The 20,737-nt window shown below is 41.5% G+C and overlaps 1 protein-coding gene across 6 annotated transcripts in view; it reads left to right on the top strand.

Moving 5' to 3' along the window:
• Positions 1–8,299: 8,299 nt before the first annotated feature.
• The window catches only part of CCDC186 (coiled-coil domain containing 186), a 55,341-nt gene continuing 42,903 nt past the window's right edge, over positions 8,300–20,737 (top strand). For 2 of the 6 annotated variants that reach the window (XM_032281698.1, XM_032281697.1), the window contains exons 1-2: positions 8,302–8,513; positions 9,239–9,363. The gene's annotated coding sequence lies outside the window, so the exon portion shown is untranslated. Of the gene's footprint in view, positions 8,514–9,238; positions 9,364–20,737 lie in introns of all 6 variants that reach the window. The other 4 variants (XM_032281699.1, XM_032281695.1, XM_032281696.1 and 1 more) reach the window with 3 other exon arrangements.

Raw genomic sequence — 20,737 nt, 5'->3', positions numbered from 1 at the left:
CTGTAAAGTTTAAATAGCAAATAAAGAGGATTTATACTTAAAAGAAGGTCCACCCTATGGTGAGATATTTGGAGGAAGTTTGAAGGACTCACCCTATTCAGGAATTTTCATTACACCACCCAGGACAAATAGACATCTACACCTGTTCTGGGCCCAGAAACCTCTGGTATCCTTTCATTCCTGACAGCCAATTGTGCTGCAGTGCTTTTTGTAAAATGGTTCCCTTCCCAGCTGTTGCTGTCCTGTGACCACGACCTTTCAAACACCTGAGACTCTTAAACTGACACGACTCTTATAATGGAACACAGGATTTCAGACACAGGTTGGCAACCCGCCAATAGGAAAGTCAGGATGTCCCTGACTTTGAACACTACTTCCACTTATGCATTAGCTTTTGGAGCATGTGGCCAGTACTACCGTGAATCCAGGTAAAATGTTCAGTCACCTAAAACCTTTTGGAATTTTTTTTAAAATATGTAATTATCATACCATTACATGTACTTTGATTTCTTTGATTTACAGTTCTATGAATTTAAGGCAAGCATAGATTTAGGCAGCCACCACACTGGCATATAGAGCAAGCTTTTAAGGATTTTTTTTTTTTGGAGACCTCTCGTTTTCTTGCCCAAACTGGAGTGCAGTGGCACAATCTCAGCTCACTGCAATCTCTGCCTCTCGGGTTCAAGCATTTCTCCTGCCCCAGCCTCTCCAGTAGCTGGGACTACAGGTATGCCCCACCATGCCAGGCTCATTTTTGTATTTTCAATAGACACGGGGTTTCACCATGTTGGCCATGCTGGTCTGAAACTCCTGACCTCAGGTGATCTGCCTGCCTCAGCCTCCCAAAGTGCTGTGATTACAGGCATGAGCCACTGCGCCTGGCCGTGAATTTTTAACATTACAAAATACCAGTAAGACTTAACATTTATTCCTACTTGGCTTCATTCTGTGTCAACCACTGGGAATATCTGAATCTCAAGTAGGCAGGCCCTCTGGCATAATACTGTGATTCTCGTCCTCAGGCTGAAGACTTGATACCCAGGTAAACAAATGTGACAGATTATTGCTGCAAAGGCCCTGAAGCTGCATGGGCTAACCTCACCCAGTTTTAAAATAAGCAATTTCCCCCCTATACAATCTACTATTTTTACATGCTACCGGTAATAAATAAAAATATATTTAATCATTCTGGAATCCACAGTAATTAAATGTTGATTCGGCTAACACAAAAGTTAACTAGAGGAGTCTCGACATTACCTTATAGGGTACCTCATTTTCTTAGAATTGGGAATCACTGATGTACTAAAAAAGTAGTGGACTAAAAGTGACTCATTTCTATAGTTCTACAGGCAAAAACGAGGCCTCGGCTTTCTAGATCTCTTTGTTCTGTACTGCACACTTTGAACCCAGTAAGACTTGAAGCTCCCTAAGGGCAAACCCTCTCTCTTCCTTGGCATCGTACCGGTCCTCCCTGATGTTGCTGGGAGCTTCCTAAGAGACACCGTCAACAATGGGGTAAGCCATTTCCTTTCCCTCTAGGATACCACAGGCTAGAGTTCTTTAAGCATCGTAAGTGCACGCAAAGATAGTCAGCTGTGATTTTTTTCCTTCTCTAATGCTTGCTTTTGTCTTCCTGGCAACCCCATGTATTCTGCAAGAACCATTCTACTCAAAAACACTCCGGTTTTAAAGCGGCAAAACTCAATGGTTCAGAAAAGCATGAGCTCTGAAGTCTGCCAGATCCAAGTCTCGTCTTGCTCATCGAGCCATGCTATCTTGGGCAAATCACTTCATCTTTCTAGGATTCAGTGACTGCGAAATGTGGATGGCAGTAGTTAACTTCCTCGTATATCCTAACCACGAGGATTAAATGAGACTAAGTAAATCACTTAACACAGTGGCTAGAACTTCCTAAGTGCTCAAAGGGCCGCTATTATTTCTGCTCTGCTTTTATACCACTCCTACGAGCACAAAATTTCTTCTATTCATGTGGAACCAGCTTGCACGTTTAAGATGAAAATTTCAGGACTGAAGTATTTTTATTTGGTTATTCCTACAGATAAACAAGGGAGACACGGGAAGTTGAAATAACTTACCAAACCCCCCCAAGGCCAGCAGGTTACACAGTTTAGATGAAAATGTAGGTTGGCCACGACGGCCTTGCATTTTAGCTTACAGTAGCCAGCTCCCTCACTAAGGAAACTGGACGCCTCCTTTCCCTTAGTTCAGAGGCCGAGAAGGGTTAACATATTTATAAGCAAGGGCCCTAAGGCCTGGAAAAGCTATTGGCGCACAGCAGGCACTCCTTAAACCAACTAGCGCCAGCTGACCCACATCTAAGCGAATACCCCAGCACAACTTCCTTTCCTATAGGAGGAAAGTAGGGAAAAAAGTCTAATATTGTTTGTACGGTAGTTTTACAAACTAGTTTTGTAAGAAAGTCTAATATTGTTTGTGCCGTAGTTTTTAGTTAAACGAAGACACTGAATCCACAGACAAGTTTCTCTTAGAGAGAAGGTAAACGTTTGCATTTGAAGGAGTGATGCCTGGAAGTGCTATTTCCAAACCCATAGAGAATCCTCCCACACCAAACCCTCCGACCTTAGACCCGCTCTTCGCAGCCAAGGTTCCAAGTCTCCTCTCTCCACTTCCAGGCCCCTTGTATCCGCTCAACGCCCAACCCCAACGTCCAGCGCCCAACGTCTGGCCCCCAACGACCGAAGCCCCCTCCCTTCCCCTCCATGCCGTCCCTCTCCTTTCCCTATACGCCTGGGAACCCTGACCTGGAAAGAGGCAAGAGGACTGCGTACCCAGCCCTGTCTCTGCAGCCTGGCGGTGGCGGTGACTGCCGGCGCCGGGAGCCCAGCCGCCCGGGATGCGTCCAGCACTCCCCTGGCCTCCAATCCCGAGTACGCCCTCCTACCTCCAGCGCGCGCCTGCGCACTCTGCACCCACGTGCAACTCGAAGCGCCCACGTGCAACTCGAAATGCCCACGTGCAACTCGAAATGCCCACGTGCTCCCTCCGCCTTCCCCGGAAGCACCTTGTGCTCTAGTTGCAGGCTCAAAAAGCTCCTTTGCAGAAACTTTATTTTGTTCTAGCTTCTTCTAGAAAGGTGTCCCTGGGAACGCCTTTGGCAGATTTTGGGCACAAAGACGCAGACTTCACTCAAAGGTCACTTGGGTCGCCATAGCCACTTAAAGGTCTTACCAGCTTTTCCAAATGAATCAACTGCCTCTGTTTGGTCTTGGAAACAAAACACACACGTGCTCATACTTTTTTTCTTCCTGACTGAGGGCATGTGATTATACCTATTGGTGTTTTGGTGTTACTTAAAGACAAGTTTGGTTTTCTTTTTTTAACTTTTTAACAATTTCGTAAGAAGGGAACCCCTGTGTACCTATCATCTAGTTTCCACATTATCAATTCATGGTTAATCTTGTCCATCTGCCACTTAGGCACTCTTTCGGCATTGTTTTGAAGCAAATCCAAGAACTGTAAATGTGAGACAAAGTAGCCAACGTCGGCCTCTGGCCCTCAGCATACTCCTCCGTCACTGTGAAAAGCCATGTTTGTTCATTGTGTTTGTCAGCATGATTTCAGACCCCCTGACTCAGTAACATCTCAGCCCTCACGAAGAAAGCCTTGAGGACTGTATAAGCAGGATAGAACTCAGGTTCCCACTTCTTCTGAGAATCAGTGCATTTTTAGAAAAGATACATTCAGTGATCTAGCCCTTGCCTTTTTCTGATAATGGACAAGATTAATAATACTGTAATGTCCAGACTTACTCTTGTACCCAAACTTTGAGGTGATTTTGATTGTATATAGCTTCTGGGCACTTTTAAGGTAACACCTGGGCAGAACCTCTACCACCTAATATATAAAGTGTGCTGACACACTGCTTTGGAGTAGTTTAACAGACATTCTCTGGCTCTTCCTGGTTGCAATCCTTGGTAAGACTCTGAATAAAACTAGCTTCAATTCTTTAAAAGTCTGATTTTTTTTTCTTTAGTTGATATACCTTTTTAATACATTTTAAATACACAGAGCAATTTCAGGTTTACAGAATAGTGAAATGAAAGTGCTGACTGGGCACAGTGGCTCACGCCTATAATTCCAGCACTTTGGGAGGCTGAAGCCAGCAGATCACCTGAGGTCAGGAGTTCGAGACCAGCCTGGACAACATGGTGAAACCCCGTGTCTACTAAAAATAAAAATTAGCTGGGCGTGGTGGCCAGCACCTGTAATCCCAGCTACTTATGAGACTGAGGGGGAACATTGCTTGAACCTGGAAGGTGGAGGTTGCAGTGAGCTGAGATCCTGCCACTGCACTCCAGTCTAGGTAACAGCAAGCCTCTGTTTCAAAAAAAAAAAAAGGAAAAGAAAAAAAAGAAAGTGCTGTACAGAGCTCTGACAGAAGCCCATCATTTCCCCTATTATTAGTAGGGTCTGTTAACATGATACATTTGTTACAATTAAAGAACCAACATTGATACATTATTAATTAAACTCCATAGTTTTGACTTCCTTAGTTTTTACCTATTGTCCCTTTTCTGATGCAAGATCTCATCCAGGATATCACATTACATTTAGTTTTCATGGAGCCTTAAGCTCTTCTTGGCCTGGGACTTCCTTTGACTTTTTGTTTTGATGACCTTGATAGTTTCCAGGAGTACTGTCAGGCATTTTGTAGGATGCCCTACTTTTGGAATTTGATGTTTTTCTCCTGGAAGGAAAGGAGCTATGGGTTATTGGACGAAAGACCACAGAGCTAAAAATGCCATTTTTATTGTATCATATAAAGTGTATATCCTATGTATATAATTATTATAATTGATGTAGGCCTTAGTCATCTGGCTGTGGTCGTATTTGTTAGGTCTTTCTACTATACTCTCTTTTTTTCCCTTCCCTTTTCATATCATTTACACTTTGGAAGGAAGCTATTATTTGAAGCCCACATTTAAGGAGTAGGGAGTTATGCTGTCCCTTTTTTTTTTTTTTTTTCTTTTGAGACGGAGTTTCGCTCTTGTTACCCAGGCTGGAGTGCAATGGCGCGATCTCGGCTCACCGCAACCTCCGCCTCCTGGGTTCAGGCAATTCTCCTGCCTCAGCCTCCTGAGTAGCTGGGATTACAGGCACACGCCACCATGCCCAGCTAATTTTTTGTATTTTTAGTAGAGACAGGGTTTCACCATGTTGACCAGGATTGTCTCGATCTCTTGACCTCGTGATCCACCCTCCTTGGCCTCCCAAAGTGCTGGGATTACAGGCTTGAGCCACCGCGTCCGGCCTATGCTGTCCCTCTTTGAAGGTGCAGTGTCTACAGAAATTATCTGGAATTCTTCTGCATGGGAGATTTGTCTCTTCTCCTCCATTTACTAATTTAATAATAGACTCTTGGATATTTATTTTATACCTTTATAATCCAATACTAATTTATTTCCTTGCTCAGATTTTTCCAGCTTTGACCACAGGGAGCTGTTTCAGTTAGTTTCTGTTCTTTCACATTCTATCATCAGGTGGAGGGTTTTTGTTTGTTAAACACTTTATTACTTTCTGGGATGTTGTATGTTTTCATCCAAAAATATTGTAAGTAAGTATCTTTAAGAGATTACCCTTTTAAATAGCATCACAAAAACTTATAAACAATACTTTATCTTCCTTTTCCTTTCCTTTCCTTCCTCCTTTTTCTCCTTTCCTCTCCTTTCCTTTATTTTCCTTTCTTTCTGACAGGGTCTTGCTCTGTCACCCAAACTGGAGTGCAGTGGCACAGTCATAGCTCACTGTGGTCTTGAACTGCTGAACTCAAGCCATCATTCCGCCTCAGTAGTTGGAATTACAGGTGTAAGCCATGGTGCCTGGCCATAATTTCTTACTATCATAAAATTAGTATTAAATATTTCAAAATACATCAAATGTTATTATTTTTTTTCTTTTTAGAGATGGGGTCCCACCATGTTCCCCAGGCTGGTCTCAAACTCCTGAGCTCAAGCAACCCACCTTGGCCTCCCAAAGTGCTGGGATTACAGGTGTGTGCCACTACACCCAGCCACTCTAATGTTATCTTACATAGTTAGTATGTTCAAATCAGGATCAAAACATTCTGCGTTTGCACTCAGTGATATATTTTAAAAAGGGATTTCTTTTTAAGTCCTGTACTTCTCTTGCAATTTATTTATTACAGTAACTGCAGGGTTTTTTTTCCATTCAATTTTGTTGATTGCAAAATATCCCCCTGGCAAAAATACTTCACAGGTGGTGTTGTGCTTCTCTATTGTAGCATTTCTGAAGATATAAATATGTAATTGTTTCACTGTGGAGGATATTAAGATTGATGTAGTAGGTTCAAGTGTTGTCAGTCCCATCCATCCATTATAATATGAAGTTTCCTATCAGTTTTTCATCTAATGGTTCCAGATTCACAGATGATCATTACCTAGATCTATTATTTCATTACAGTTTGCAAAATAGTGATCATCTTTCTTTCTGCATTTATTACATGGAGTTCTATAGAGGAGAACTTCCTCACGTTGCCTATTTGATTGACACTCAGTTTGCAACAGGAAAGGTAAGATGAATGCTTGATTATTCACCTTTCTCAGTTCTCAGACTGTAACAACTTTTTGGCATCTTTCCAATAGGGTCAATGACATTAAAAAAAATGCACTCACTGATTTTTCACATAATTCGTCTCAACTCGTTGCTGTTATTATTTTTGAATGCTAAATTTGTCCTGTTTGAGAAGTTGGAGCATCTTTGAAATGGCTTCTGAGTCTTTTGGGCACAGCTCATGTTATCTTTGCTTTGCTTTCTTCCTTGCTTTCTGCTACAACCAACATGTCCTAGGCTATCTTGCATATTTCAACCAACATATCCTAGGCTATCTTGCATATTTCTTGCCCTGATTGGGAATTAGCACTTAACCTCCAGGAGGAGCCAAGGTAACTTTTTATGGAAAATGATATTTAGAGATCATAATCTGGAGAATAGGAGTGTGCAATGGATTGGTCACTGGTCTAGTTTTCAGTGGACATGCCTTTTTTTCATGAAAGAAAAATGTACCATGAGTTAATTCTGATATTTCCAAATTCAAATATAGGATTGCAGAATTTTAATGTAATGTCTTTGATTTATATTTGTATTTCTTTCCTCTTAGAGTGAAAAACGTAGTTTCCAAAGATGTATTTATATGTTTTATATTAATTGTAAATTCAGAAATAGAAATAGCAATAGCAATGTTATTACTGGCAATATGAGTACTGAAAACAGCTTCAGGTTTCTTCAGTTTTTTCCTCTTGTATTAATGTCTCCCTAGAAGGTTTGGTTGCTTGTTTTAAAGTCAAACCATTTCTGTGACAAGACACTTTAACTGCAAAATGTGCTTCAATGTAGTACCTTGATTTAAGGAGGAGTGAGGTGCTATTACACCTCCGTGTGTGTGTTTTGCCAGCAGTATCGAAGAAGCTTAATAGAATGGCAGTGAGTTTTGCTTTACGAATTCTTGCATTGCAGAAGCTTCTGAATTAGCTATTTTCATTCATGAGATGTATATAAGTCCTAAACCAAAGAACATCGTTTCCCGGACTGAGAAGTTTTGCAAAACCTCCAGAGACTGAACCGCTTACCTTCCTTCTCTGGTCCCGGTGGGGCAACTGTACCCAATACACTTTTTGTTGCCATGCTGCGTGCCAGGTTACCCAGCCGGGAGAGGACACTTCCTGCTATCAATGCACTCGGCCTGGAGCCAGGGACGAAGGCACCGACAGTTTATTATTAAACAATGGCAGCAGCGCCACGCTAAAGACACGAGTGCGCTGTTATGGAACCCCCCAAGAAGTTTCCCCGAGGCTGAATCATCGACCTGGCAGGCAGCCTGCTCCTGGCGACTCCGCCCACGTCAGGTGCAAGGTTTACGCATCGGGAAGCCACGATTTCAAATTCTCTTTTATTGCTTTATGTCCCTGACTCATGCAGGCCAAAGGGTGAGGAGGACTAATAGCCAACAAGAGCGTCCTGCAGAAAGAAAAAATCTGCGTGGGTCCAGAGGAGCGTTAAGAGTCAGGACCGCACCAAGAGAAGCAGAGCCGGCTCTCCAGGTCTGCGGGGGCGATGGTGCCCAGCCTGGCTAAGTGAGTGCGGGGCGGGGCCTTCCGGGCCGCGAGGTGGGAGGCGGAGCTCCGCCGGCCCCGCCCACTGCAGACAGGTTACCCAGGACCTCAAGGTGCGTCGCGTCACCCCGCCCGCGCCGCGCTGATTGGTTCCTCCAGGGAGCCCCCGCCCCCTCAGCTGTAGCCGAGCCGGCTTCAGCGTCGACGCCATCTTTGTTGATGTGTCAGCTCTGCGGGGTCTTGGGGAATCCGCGGCTGAGGGAGTGAGGCGTCGGCTGTGTTTCTTACCGCGGCCTTTTCCTCCCACTCTTGGCTGGTCGGACCCCGGTATGGAAAAGTTGGCCCCTGAGCCAGAGCTCCAGCGGCCTTGTTAGGGTGTGGCCTGGGGCTTGGAGAAGTGGGGTGAGTGTCTGAGGGGCGCTTGGGGCAGACTGGGGAGTCGGCGGTGGCGGCGCGGTGGGGCTGACAACCTTCCGCTCCATCCTGCACGTCCGAGGGCTGGGGGCGGGCGAGGGCAAGGGCGAGCCGGTTCCCCGCCTGGCTCCTCTGAGGCCGCGGAGGACGGGGAGGGCTGGGGAACAGGTTTCAAGCCCCTTCTGCTCCCTGCCTTCCTCCTTCGGTTCCGGGACCTTGGAGGCGGCGGAGAGGGGTCAGCGGGGGTCGCAGGGGCTGTGCCTGGAGAGCGACTGAATTGGAGCCCATTGCCTGGGCTGCGTGTGAGCTGCAGCCAAGCCCCACCTGCTTGAGAATCTTTCCTAAACTCAATCGCCTGTTTAGCTTTTCGTCTCAAGTTGCCTATATGTGTGTGTTTTATGTTTACTGTTGTGATGACTTGTTACCCTCTTCCAAACACTTCCATTACTGTGATTTTAAGTTGCTTAGAAATGATTCTTTGGAGTGGAGGATACCGTTCTTTATGTTGTCTTTCAAGGACATCAAGGCATTTCATAAACCTTGGTTGGTAAGGGAGGGGTTTCAGATGTATGTCCCCATCTGTAGTGAAAAATGGTCAAACAAACAAAAAGCCCTTCCAAGTGTCCCCAAGTAGCAATCTTGGGAAACAGTGAAGGTGTAATTATTGTGAGTTTAACAACTTCAGCTAATATTCCCATCTTGATTTTGTTTAGAGGAAAGAGGCCTGGATTTGGAGTCAGAACATCTGGATTAGAATCCTACTTCTTTCACTTGATTATCTTGTTACCTATGGGAATCAGAAGAGAGAATATAGTAAAAATATGCAGTACAGTCCCAGGTACTTGGCCGTTTTCTCTGCATGTGTGTTGTGTTCCTTTGATGCTCAGCTTTTTGTTTCTTCCAAAACGCTAGGCCGAGTGTTGTCTTCTAAGTTGTGCAGTAAATTACCAGCACACAAGAGGTAGTCATTCAGAAAAAATCTGCTGTTAACTATTTTGGTATGCTAGTTGTGGGTATGGCTTTCCCAACTACTAACTACACCTAGTGTTTACAGAGTGTTCATCTCGTGGGAAGGATTCAGGTTCAAGAGACACTGATAGTGAAACTGAACTATCTCTGTGTGTAATGTACACTGTTCCCTGTGTAACTTCTCTTCAGTTCTTTATCCACCATTACACAAATAAAAAACAGTAGTAATTGGCCAGGTTCATTTTTTTTCTTTTATTTTTAGTCTTTTTATGTTATTTTCAATTCAGTGAAGACATTAGATCACAAATCTTGTAGTAGTAAAAATTAAAACTCCTTTTAACAGCATTATAGGCAGGCATGTATAATTACTGAAGATTCTCCCTGGAAATGCATGGATTATGTGTGTGTGTGTGTGTGTGGGTATGTGTGTTTTAAGGCCCTGTTAAATTAAGAATAACTGCATATAAACTTAAGGTTTCTTTAAACAGTGGAAATACCATAGTGTGTCATTGGCTTTGAGTCCCATTTATTGCTAACGGAAAGGGTTGATTAGTATCACAGCGACCACTCTAACCTTTTAGTTCCTTCACTCATAACCAAAGAGTTGTCCTTTAATGCTGTGCAGTGACAGCATAGCTGAGGATGATTGCTTAGTGTGTTCAGTTTAGAAACATCTATTTGCAGCTTTATGCTGACATCATGGAGTGAAGATAAAAGCATTGCAGTATACTGACTAGGGAAGAGACAGTAGGTTGAAGCACAAAGCAGCCTTATTTAGAGATTTAGAAAATAATCTTTCCCTTTGGAGAATGACTAGTAATCTGCACTGGTTTCCCAAATTCATCGAACAGTTTCGTGTTAAGGTAAAGATTCTTACCCTGAATTTTTTTTTTTCTTTCAGTAAAACTTAAGTTTTTCTTTTATGTCTACCTTTAAATAACTAAAGCTCATTGTTCAATTTCTGGTTCTTCAGTTTCTCATAAACATATCACTGAGTTTACAATATTGCAGATGTTACAATTAGTATTCATTTTAGGGGCAGCGGTGAGATCATAGATAATTTCATCTTCTATTGTTTCGAACTGCTTTGAACTTTCTTAGCTACTGAGCTAGGCCGGGCGCGGTGGCTCAAGCCTGTAATCCCAGCACTTTGGGAGGCCGAGGCGGGTGGATCACGAGGTCAAGAGATCGAGATCATCCTGGTCAACATGGTGAAACCCCGTCTCTACTAAAAACTACAAAAAATTAGCTGGGCATGGTGGCGCGTGCCTGTAGTCCCAGCTACTCAGGAGGCTGAGGCAGGAGAATTGCTTGAACCCAGGAGGCGGAGGTTGCGGTGAGCCGAGATCGCGCCATTGCACTCCAGCCTGGGTAACAAGAGCGAAACTCCGTCTCCAAAAAAAAAAAAAAAAAAAAAAAAATTTTATTGGGCTAAAAAGAGGAAAAATACTGAGATGAAGGGGCAGTAGATACAAAGTAGAAAGCAGCCCCAGCATAGTTTTGATTGGATTGAGTGTATTTCTTATTAACATTTGTCACTAAGACACAAGAAGTGATAGTCGTAGGATTATGTAGACTAGGTAGTGTCTGCTGCACTTACTACATAATCTTATAGTAGACAATCAGTTTATTTTTATTATAAACTATTGCATACCAAATTAACCAACCTCGGCCATAGGTGGCTTCAAAGTGTAAACATTAACCCAAACTTTTAAATATAATAGCTTATAACTTGAAAAAAAATTTGTTAAGATATTAGCCTTCATTTTGTCATGTTTTTTGAGACAAGATCTCAGTCTGTCACCCAGGCTGGAGTATAGTGGTATGATCATAATTCACTGTAGCCTTGAACTCCTGGGCTCAAGCAATCCTCCTGTCTTAGCCTCCTGAGTAGCTAGGACAACAGGCACAGGCCACCATGCTAATCTTTTTTAATTAAAAAAAAATTATTATTATTTTTTTTATACCGGATCTTGCTGTCTTTCCCAGGCTAGTCTCTTAACTCCTGGCGTTATTTGATCCTCCCATCTCGGCCTCTTGAAGTGCAGGTGTGAGCGACCATGCCTGGCAGCCTTTCTTTTTGAAAAGGGAACTATAGGTCAGATTTTTTTCCCCCTTCTTTATTTTCGGATTTGGAAGAAAACTAGCTGATAATACTGTTTGTGCTTATTTAGACTCATTGAAGTGCAAGTGCAAGCTTCAAATTAGATTTTTCTTCTTCTTTTTTTTTTTTTTTTTTTTGGTGTGTTGGAGTCTTGCTCTTGTTGCCCAGGCTGGACTGCAACCTCTGCCTCCCGGGTTCAAGCGATTCTCCTGCCTCAGCCTCCTGAGTAGCTGGGATTACAGGCATGCTCTAGCACTCCCAGCTAGTTTTGTATTTTTAGTAGAAACAGGATTTTTCTATGTTGGCCAGGTTGGTCTCCAATTCCTGACTTCAGGTGATCCACCTGCCTCAGTCTCCCAAAGTGCTGGGATTATAGGCTTGAGCCACAGTGCCCGGCCTCAAATTAGATTTCTACATTAGCCTAATAACTTTCTGCTTTAGTAAAGTTTTATAGGAGGTCTTCAAAATTTCCAAACTGATATGACATATATGGTGTAACTTGATAATGTGATGTATGGTGTGGCCACTGACGCTGTTTTTCACGGAATTTCGATGGACCATAATTTCTCTTTGTCCTGTTATCCTATCATAGGATTTGGCACTATTTGGGAGTTGGTGGAGGGTGGGGGTCTTACTGCATCTATTGCCCAAGTCTTTTTTGAAACATCTTCTTGTGTGTGTGTGTGATATAATGCACATATCATAAAGTTCACCTTGCTGTAAGTCTTGGGTCTAAAGCTAAACGTACCCCCACAGGGATAAATAACCTTGGCCGTATAAAACAAACTTTTCAAGCTGGTGAACTAAAGGAAACTTTTTTATTCTAGTGCTATATTTCACCTAAAATAATCAGTATATTACAGTTAAATTTGTGTCAGTCATGGTGGCTCACATCTGAAATCCCAGGACTTTTTGGGGGTTGAGGTAAGAGGATTGCTTGACATCAGTAGTTTGAGATCGTCAGCCTGGGCAACATAGCAAGACCCCATCTCTACAAAACATTTTTAAAAATTAGCTGGGTTTGGCAGCATGTACCTGTAGTTACAGCTTCTTAGGAGGCTGAGGTGGGAAGATCAGCTGAGCCCAGGAATTTGAGGTTGCAGTGACCTATGATTGTACTCCAGCCTGGGTGACTGAGCAAGACCCTGTCTCTGAATAATAATAAATTGAAAATTTAAATTTTACCCCGAAGCTTAATAGGATGTGACTATTTTAAAAATTATTTCTTCCTTTTTTTTTTTTTTAAGAACTTAGTGTTTTTTTGAAATAGCCCCCTCAGCTTTTATCTTTTAAAAGCAGAATTTGATCTGCATAATTTCACTTTATATGAAACTTCAGTGTCAGATATTTCCATCATGTGAAACAACATTTTCATGTTTCTTACACAAGTTCTTTTCCATCCTATTATTCTATTTTAAAAAAGCTAAGTTAAAAATATTAGCTGGGTGTGCTGGTATGCACCTTGTAGTCTTATCTACTTGGGAGCCTTAAGTGGGATGATTGCATGAGCCAGAAGTTTGAAGCTGCAGTGAGCTATGATTGAGCCACTGCATTCCAGCCTGGGTGACAGAGTGAGACCCTGTTTCTAAACTTGAATAAATAGCTAGCTAGCTTTATCCAGAAAGTGTTTGTCTTTTAAAGTTTTTTATCGAAAGTCAGTTATTTGGGGGTTGTAAGCAGGTTACATTGAACTGTGTGGATGCTTTTTTGATTTGATTTTTACTTCTGACATTAATTCCCATATCAAAATATTGCTAGAAGTTGTCAGAAAGATGTTTATTCTTTTGTTTATGCTGCTTTCAAAGTGTTTTTGGAGAATACATAAAAACTCTGCTGATGTAGGTACTTTTCCTACAAAGGACAGTAAACCATTATATTGAAGAACAGGAGTGGTCTCCAGTTCAGTTTGCTTAATGAATATTACTTGAGAAGTGTACAGCTGGTATTAAGAATGGTATAGGCTGGGCATTGTGGCTCATGCCTGTAATCCCAGCACTTTGGAAGGCCGAGGCAGGCAGATCGCTTGAGGTCAGGAGTTCAAGAGAGCCTGGACAACATGGTGAAACCTGTCTTTACTAAAAATACAAAAATTAGCTGGGTGTAGTGGCATACCCCTGTAATCCCAGGTACTTGGGAGACTGAGCAGAATTGCTCAAACCTGGGAGGTGGAGGTTGCAGTGAGCCCAGATGGCACCACTGCACTCCAGCCTGAGCTGACAGAGTGAGACTGTGTCTCAAAAAAAAAAAAAGGTACAGTTTAGAATTAAAAAATTTATAGTCTGTGAATGAAGCCAGATTTCTCTTAATAGACTTAAAACTCTTACGCATTTCTTACTTAGCTTCTGATGGAGCCCTGGCAAACCTTAAAGTTAAAATACTGTAACATTAAATACTATAGAATCCATAATGCTTTAGTGTTTTCTGGCAGTAAAACACGAAGAATAAAATGAGGGATTTCTATTATATTCATGCTATGTTCCCAACACCTAGAATAGTGCCCGCACATGTTAATGGATGCTCAATATGTATTTGGTAAAAATTAACATCTAGTTTGGAAATGTATTTCTTAGTACCTTCATATGAGACTGGTTTGTTTGATAACCTGTTACTGAGTATCTGTGAGTTTGTAATCACCTGACAGGTTCTTGCCTGCTGCACAGATAGAGGCAGTTTACTGAGATAGCAGTATTACAATAGAGAAAGTTTAATAAATGCAGAGCCAGCCAAATAGGAGTAAGAAGTTAATTACTCAGATCAATGTCTCTGAAAATTAGAAGACTAGGTTTTTTTTTTAAAGGATAATTTGGTGGGCAGGGGGCTAGGGAATGCTGATTGGTTGAGTCGGGGACGAAAATATTGGGGGTTGAAGCTGTCACCTTGTATTGAGTCACAAGATCAGTTGAGTCAGTTTAGTGGTCCAGGGGGCAGACACCGGCTGCTGTATCAAAATGCAGGGTCTGAAAAGTACCATGAATATCAATCTTAGGTTTTACAATAGTGATTTTATATATAAGGGCAATATTTGCAGTTTATCAAATAAAATCCTAAGTTTTTTTGTTATTTATCAGCTAATTAGAAAAACAGAAAATGGAACCAAAAAACAGTGTTTTCATTTATATGGCTCCTGAATGGAAATAATTTTGTAGAGTTTTTTCATTAAGAAATAAGATCCAGAGTGGGTAATGGTTGACTTTAAGGCAAGTAAAAATTATTTCTTGACCAGTTGCCTACAGCTGATGAGCTCCAGTAAGAGCGAAACCAGTTCTCACCCACTGAAATGATTTCGAAGTGTGAATTGGTCCTGTAGTACTGTGTCAGAAATAGAAACAACTATGGGGGAGAAAAAGTACTTGAGTTAAAAGGAATTTTGTGACTGCGCTGTATTAAATACAACAGTTCTCCTAATGAGTAAAACTTGCTGAAAAGTATTATAATCTATAATTGTAATTACTATATATATGTGAGCGTAAATTTGCTTTGTACAAGCACTGTTTTTTAGAGAGAGGGGGTCTCACTCTTGTTCAGGCTGGAGTGCAGCAGCACCATCATAGCACACGGTAGCCTTGAACTCCTGGGCGCAAATGATCTTCCCACCTCAGCTTTCTGAGTAGCTGGGACTACAGGTGCATGCCACCATGCCCAGTTAACTTTAACAATTTTTTTTAAATAGAGATGAGGTGTTGTTAATATTGCCCAGGCTGGTCTCAAACTCCTGGGCTCAATCAGTCTTTCCATATCAGCCTTCTAAAGTGTTGGGATTACACACTGCACCCAGTATACAAGCACTTCTTATATTAAAATAATCTTGCAAATGAATGTCTAGTTTTACATCCTTCCCCTTTAGTCTACCACCTGCCATTCTATCTTTAGTAGCCTCGATGACATCTCTCCTATTTACCTCACACCACCCTCCCCCCAGAAAACTTGGAACAGCAGCCAAATTGGCCTATATCAGTATTGTCAACTGGACACCCATGTGAGGACTCAGCTGACTGTTTTTCTTTTGGTTAATTGTGCACATAATCAAGTTTGTTGCTTCCCCCCTCCATCCCATCTGCTACCACTCTCGTGCAGCTATTTATGGTTATGGATTTGTTACATACATACACATAGACCATTGTTAACCCCCTCCTTTTCCTTTGGCTCCCAAACAGTATTCATTTGAGCATCAGAAAGTTTGCAAGCTAAGTAGTTATCAGATGCCAATATATATGATTTTTCTAAAGGTCATGAGTATATTGCCAAGAGAAATTCTAGAAAGTACTTGTCTTTTGAAGTTAATGTGAGTCTTCCTTAATTTACAGGAGAAGGATATGTAAAACAGATTCTAAGCTTAGGTAACCAAGTAAACAGCTTTTTTTTTTTTTTTTTTTTTTTTTTTTGAGACGGAGTTTTTCTCTTGTTACCCAGGCTGGAGTGCAATGGCCCAATATCGGCGCAACCTCCGCCTCCTGGGTTCAGGCAATTCTCCCACCTCAGCCTCCTGAGTAGCTGAGATTACAGGCACGCGCCACCATGCCCAGCTAATTTTTTGTATTTTTTTAGTAGAGGCGGGGGTTTCACCGTGTTGACCAGGATGGTCTCGATCTCTTGACCTCGTGATCCACCCGCCTCGGCCTCCCAAAGTGCTGGGATTACAGGCGTGAGCCACCGCGCCCGGCCAATAAAAAGTTTTTTAAATCTAAATGAATATCCAGCAGGATGACACTTTTTGTTTTTCTATACTGTCTTGCACATTGTCATCTTACAACCTGTTTCCCATCCACTAAATGCTGTTTGCTCCCTATATCACTGTGTATAAACCCAGGTGACCCATCTTCATTTTTATAACCACTGAAGAGCATTTGCAAAAATGAGAGTAAATGTAGTAGAGAATATGTTTGTTAGATTTATTACTGTTATATTGCATGAGAATTTAGAGTTTGATTCTGTTCAGAGTGAAGTTCCATTTTCATGCAAGTACAAAGATCATTTAAAAGGCTAAATGCTGCCTCTTCAAAAAGGTCACAAGAAAGGCCCTATGTGCTTGATGAGTATAAATGCAGTGTTTTTAAATTTACCCTGAGAGACTGTTTTTTGTGATGAGAGAAAATTTGGAGGAAGATGTGACATTAGACTTGGTCCTTTAAACATAGGCTTTAGATAGACGGAAAGGAACAACGTTCTAGTTGAGAACAAAGCCATTGAAATGGTAATAAGCAAGTTGGGGGAATCTAGAGTTGGACTGATTGGGCTAGTAAAATATAGTGAAGTGCCAGGATTTTCGGAATGTGTTGAGAGGTAAAGATTGGAAAAGTAGTACAACTGGTTTACTGAGGAATCTCAAATCTGGGATATAAACATGAAGTGGTTTTTTTGTTTCCTGACTGGGTCTCCAGTCATACAGTGTAAAACACTCCTAACCACTGTACTTTGCTCAGAAGTGCTGTCCTTTAAGAATGTCTTGGTCTGATGTAACTTTGCTGCCACTTTTGGTTACTACAAGAAACTTACCCCAGAAATTAAGGCAGGTTCCAGCCATTAAAAAAAAAAAAAAATGAAGTCACCCTCTCTCTGTTTTCTCTGAAGAAAAGTTAAAACTGTTAGCTACTGCTTGGCTTGAAGAGGTGTAATTTGACTCAAAGACGTGCTCCCTCTTCTTTCTTTTCTTTTTTTTTTTTTTTTTGAGCTGGAGTCTCACTGTCACCCAGGCTAGAGTGCAGTGGCGCAATCTCGGCTCACTGCAGCCTCCACCTCCTGGGTTCAAGCAATTCTCCCTCCTCAGCCTCCTGAGTAGCTGGGATTATAGACACTTGCCATCATGCCCAGCTAATTTTTCTGTTTTTAGTACAGATAGGGTTTCACCATGTTGGCCAGGCTGATCTTGAACTCCTGATCTCAGGTGATTCACTCATCTGAGCCTCCAAAAGTGCTGGGATTATAGGCGTGAGCCACCGTGCCTGGTCTCTCTCTCTTTTCTCTAGCCCCTGAGGAGTTAGAGGAAGAAGACCAGCCTGTGGATGCTGCATTCTCATTTTACCTGAACCTCTAAAAAGGGAAGAGGTGGTCCTGGCCTCACTCTGGTTCTTCTGGCTGCATTCAATGATGGTCTCTGAGAGGTAGTATTGTAGCAGGAGTGGCTGCGAGAAACAGAGCTCCTGAACACCGAATGGGGAACGAAAGGGTTTATTATTATTATTATTATTATTACAGCGGGGAGCCGGGGGATGGTTTCAAATTACCCAGCTCGTCTAACAAAGGAAGGTTCTGCCCTTATATAGGCTTATACTTTAGATATTACTCATGGAAGAATCCTGGGTTTACAGCCTTAGAAATTACATATGAAGATTTGCAGCTTTAGGACTCACATGTGAAAAGGTTTTGGGTTTACAGCTTTAGAAATCACATATGAAACGGTTTTGGGTTTACAGTTTTAGGAATCACATATTGAAAGGGTTTCAGGTTTGATCTTGTTTTAAAAACACTGCCTTCCAGAGAGTTTCCCGAAGACCAAGCCTGCCACCTACAGGAAGGTGAATCAGGAGATGCCAGTCAGTCAGCCTTTTCTTCCATTGAAATGCAGTGTGGCAGTCAAAGGGGAAGTTGATCCCAGATGCCTGGGTCTCTTTCCTCAGTACAGGTATTGATCGACTTACAACCTATGCAACTTACTAGCATTCGACTTTACGACCACAATCGCTAGCCACGACTGCTCCGTGTCTGGCAGTGCAAACGTTGCCCAGCTGGGAGTACGACAGTGCGGATCAGCTTCCAGCAGCACTACCATCTCCGCCTGCATATAGCCTACTCAACTTACGACCAAATTGTGTTACGACCGGTCTGTCGGAACCAATCGTGGTCATAAGTCAAGCACTAGCTGTTATGTGTGGATTTTGTAGTGGCAGTATTATGGCTCCCTGGCCCCTTTTGCTATGGAAGAGGGCAGTTCCCCTTTGGCAGAGCCAGCGTAGTACACACTTCAACCTCTTCTTTGGTTTGGGTGACCTATTGCCTGCCTTGGTGCTGTCCCACCCCTGGGCTGTTCAAAGTAACCTGTCCTTCCTTCAGCCTCCTTCCCCCATCACTTGGAGTTGCAAGAAGGAGAGCAGGAGGGAGGAATGGATTGAGATTGAGAAACCAGCAGTTCAGGTATTTCCGGTATAAAGTGAAATGATCAGAGGTCTGGGTTTGGTTGCAAGTAGGGGACGGTGGCTGTAGAAATGCAGGAAACATGAAATTCTCAAAAGAATTTAAGGACAAAAGAGAGGAAGAAGTAGATGACTAAGAAAAATGATCATTGACAGAATAGAAAAGATTAACTGGGGTTACTCAATTATAGCAGTTATAATTACGATTTTGGATTTGGCCATTTTGAGTTCGAGGTTATGGTAGAACCTCCAGTGGAAATGCCTATTTTTTTGGAGATTTTAATACAAAGACACGGTGAGGAAGAGGAGACAGATAATTTTGATATCTGTAACTCAAGATACAGAACTGAAAATAATTATGTAGACATCATGTTGCTTCAGGTTATCTAACTGGATGAATTCTAAGATGGAAAAAGACTTGGGAACTGAATCCTGGGGAATGTAACAGCTGGGGGAGAGGCTGGTAATGCAGTGTTTGCTTAGTGTTTTTCTGTTGACAAATCATGGCACACAGACAGGAACCATAAAGTTATTGATAAAATTTCTCCCCACTTGTTTTATTCTGGGGTGTCACAACACCTTTAAAGTCTTACTTTCCTTTAACTAGATTCTTCACCTGCTACCCGTTACATTTTGGTCAGCTCTGGGTTTCAGTTTCTGTTAGTATAGCCTTGACTAGTTACAGTGTTTAAAACCACTTCATTTGTTTTTAGATTGATTTCTAGATTGATAAGATTTTAAATTCAACAGCAAAACATTCACCAGTTATGTCTTAAAGTGAGTTATTTGTGTGAGGTAATGTAGGTAGCAGTGCCTCTGTTTGAGAATTATTTTACTTTGTCTTAGATTTTGGAATAGAGTACTTACAAGGTCTTTCATTTGCTCCACTTACTTGTATTGTCTAAACCAAGCCTTTAATGCTAGCGTGGGCTTTGGCTTGATTATAAAATATCTGCAGCAAGATAACGATAATCTGGTTGTTTGGAAATACATTTATACAGAGGTAGAGTATTGAGGCCAATGGCTATATCAGTTGATGCCCCAGAGGGCAGTCTAAACTAAAAATTAGCATATTTAACAAATAAGCTGGTCTGCTTTTCCTTTCTTACACTTATTCCTCCCGTTTTTGACATTCCTAGAATAATGTTTCTCAAATACTGGTGTTACCATTTCTGTGCTTACAGGGTTTAACTGAACAAATATTTGAGAACACAATATGTACTAGAAACTCTGCATTATAATTAAGCATACAAGTCTACTGTGATTTATTATGATTTGTTTTTAACAAAATTCACTCCTGCTTAGCATTCTGAGGATTCTACCTGACCAGTCTTCTCTCTTTTCATCATCCTCTGATAACCACCTTTATCCCAGCCTGATGTAAACATGCATGTTTTTGTTATTTAAAAATTTAGTATATCTCTCCATTAGTTTTCCATTAGTTTATATCTCTAGTATAAACTAGAGATATTTTCCGTTAGTATATCTCTCATCTGGAATTATTTCTCTGTTATTTCTGTCAAAACCATGATATGCCCACTTTTTAATCTAACCTCACATGGTTTCAATAACTTTTACATGCTTTGTTGATACTTGACAAAAGAAGTCAACAATTTTTTTTTATCAAGATTGCTGAAATATTTTATAATTATATGTTTTAGGATAATTGAAGATGACTAATTTTCATAAAATGGCTAGAATAGTAACCTCCGTAAACAGTATAAAAATATATCTAACTTTGTCAAGTTAATTTTTTAGAGTTGCTTTTATTGACCTAGGCAGTGATAGGCTCCATTTTATTTGCACTGAACATTGTTTCTTTCCTGATGAGAATGTTTGAAATGGTACTTTCATGATACTTCCTGGATTCCTGCCTGGATGAAAAACTAATTTCTACCAGGGATCCTTTACACCCTGACCTCATTATAGCTGAAATGTAGATCTCTGGGCTATAGATAGTTGTGTCTTGTTATTTAGCTTTCCTTCTTAGTAAATTTTTATCTTCATTAATG

The sequence above is a fragment of the Sapajus apella genome, unplaced genomic scaffold (assembly GCF_009761245.1).
Source record: "Sapajus apella isolate SASKATOON/1434 unplaced genomic scaffold, GSC_monkey_1.0 scaffold13, whole genome shotgun sequence".
NCBI lineage: Eukaryota > Metazoa > Chordata > Mammalia > Primates > Cebidae > Sapajus > Sapajus apella.
This window is presented reverse-complemented; position numbering and strand designations above follow the sequence as displayed.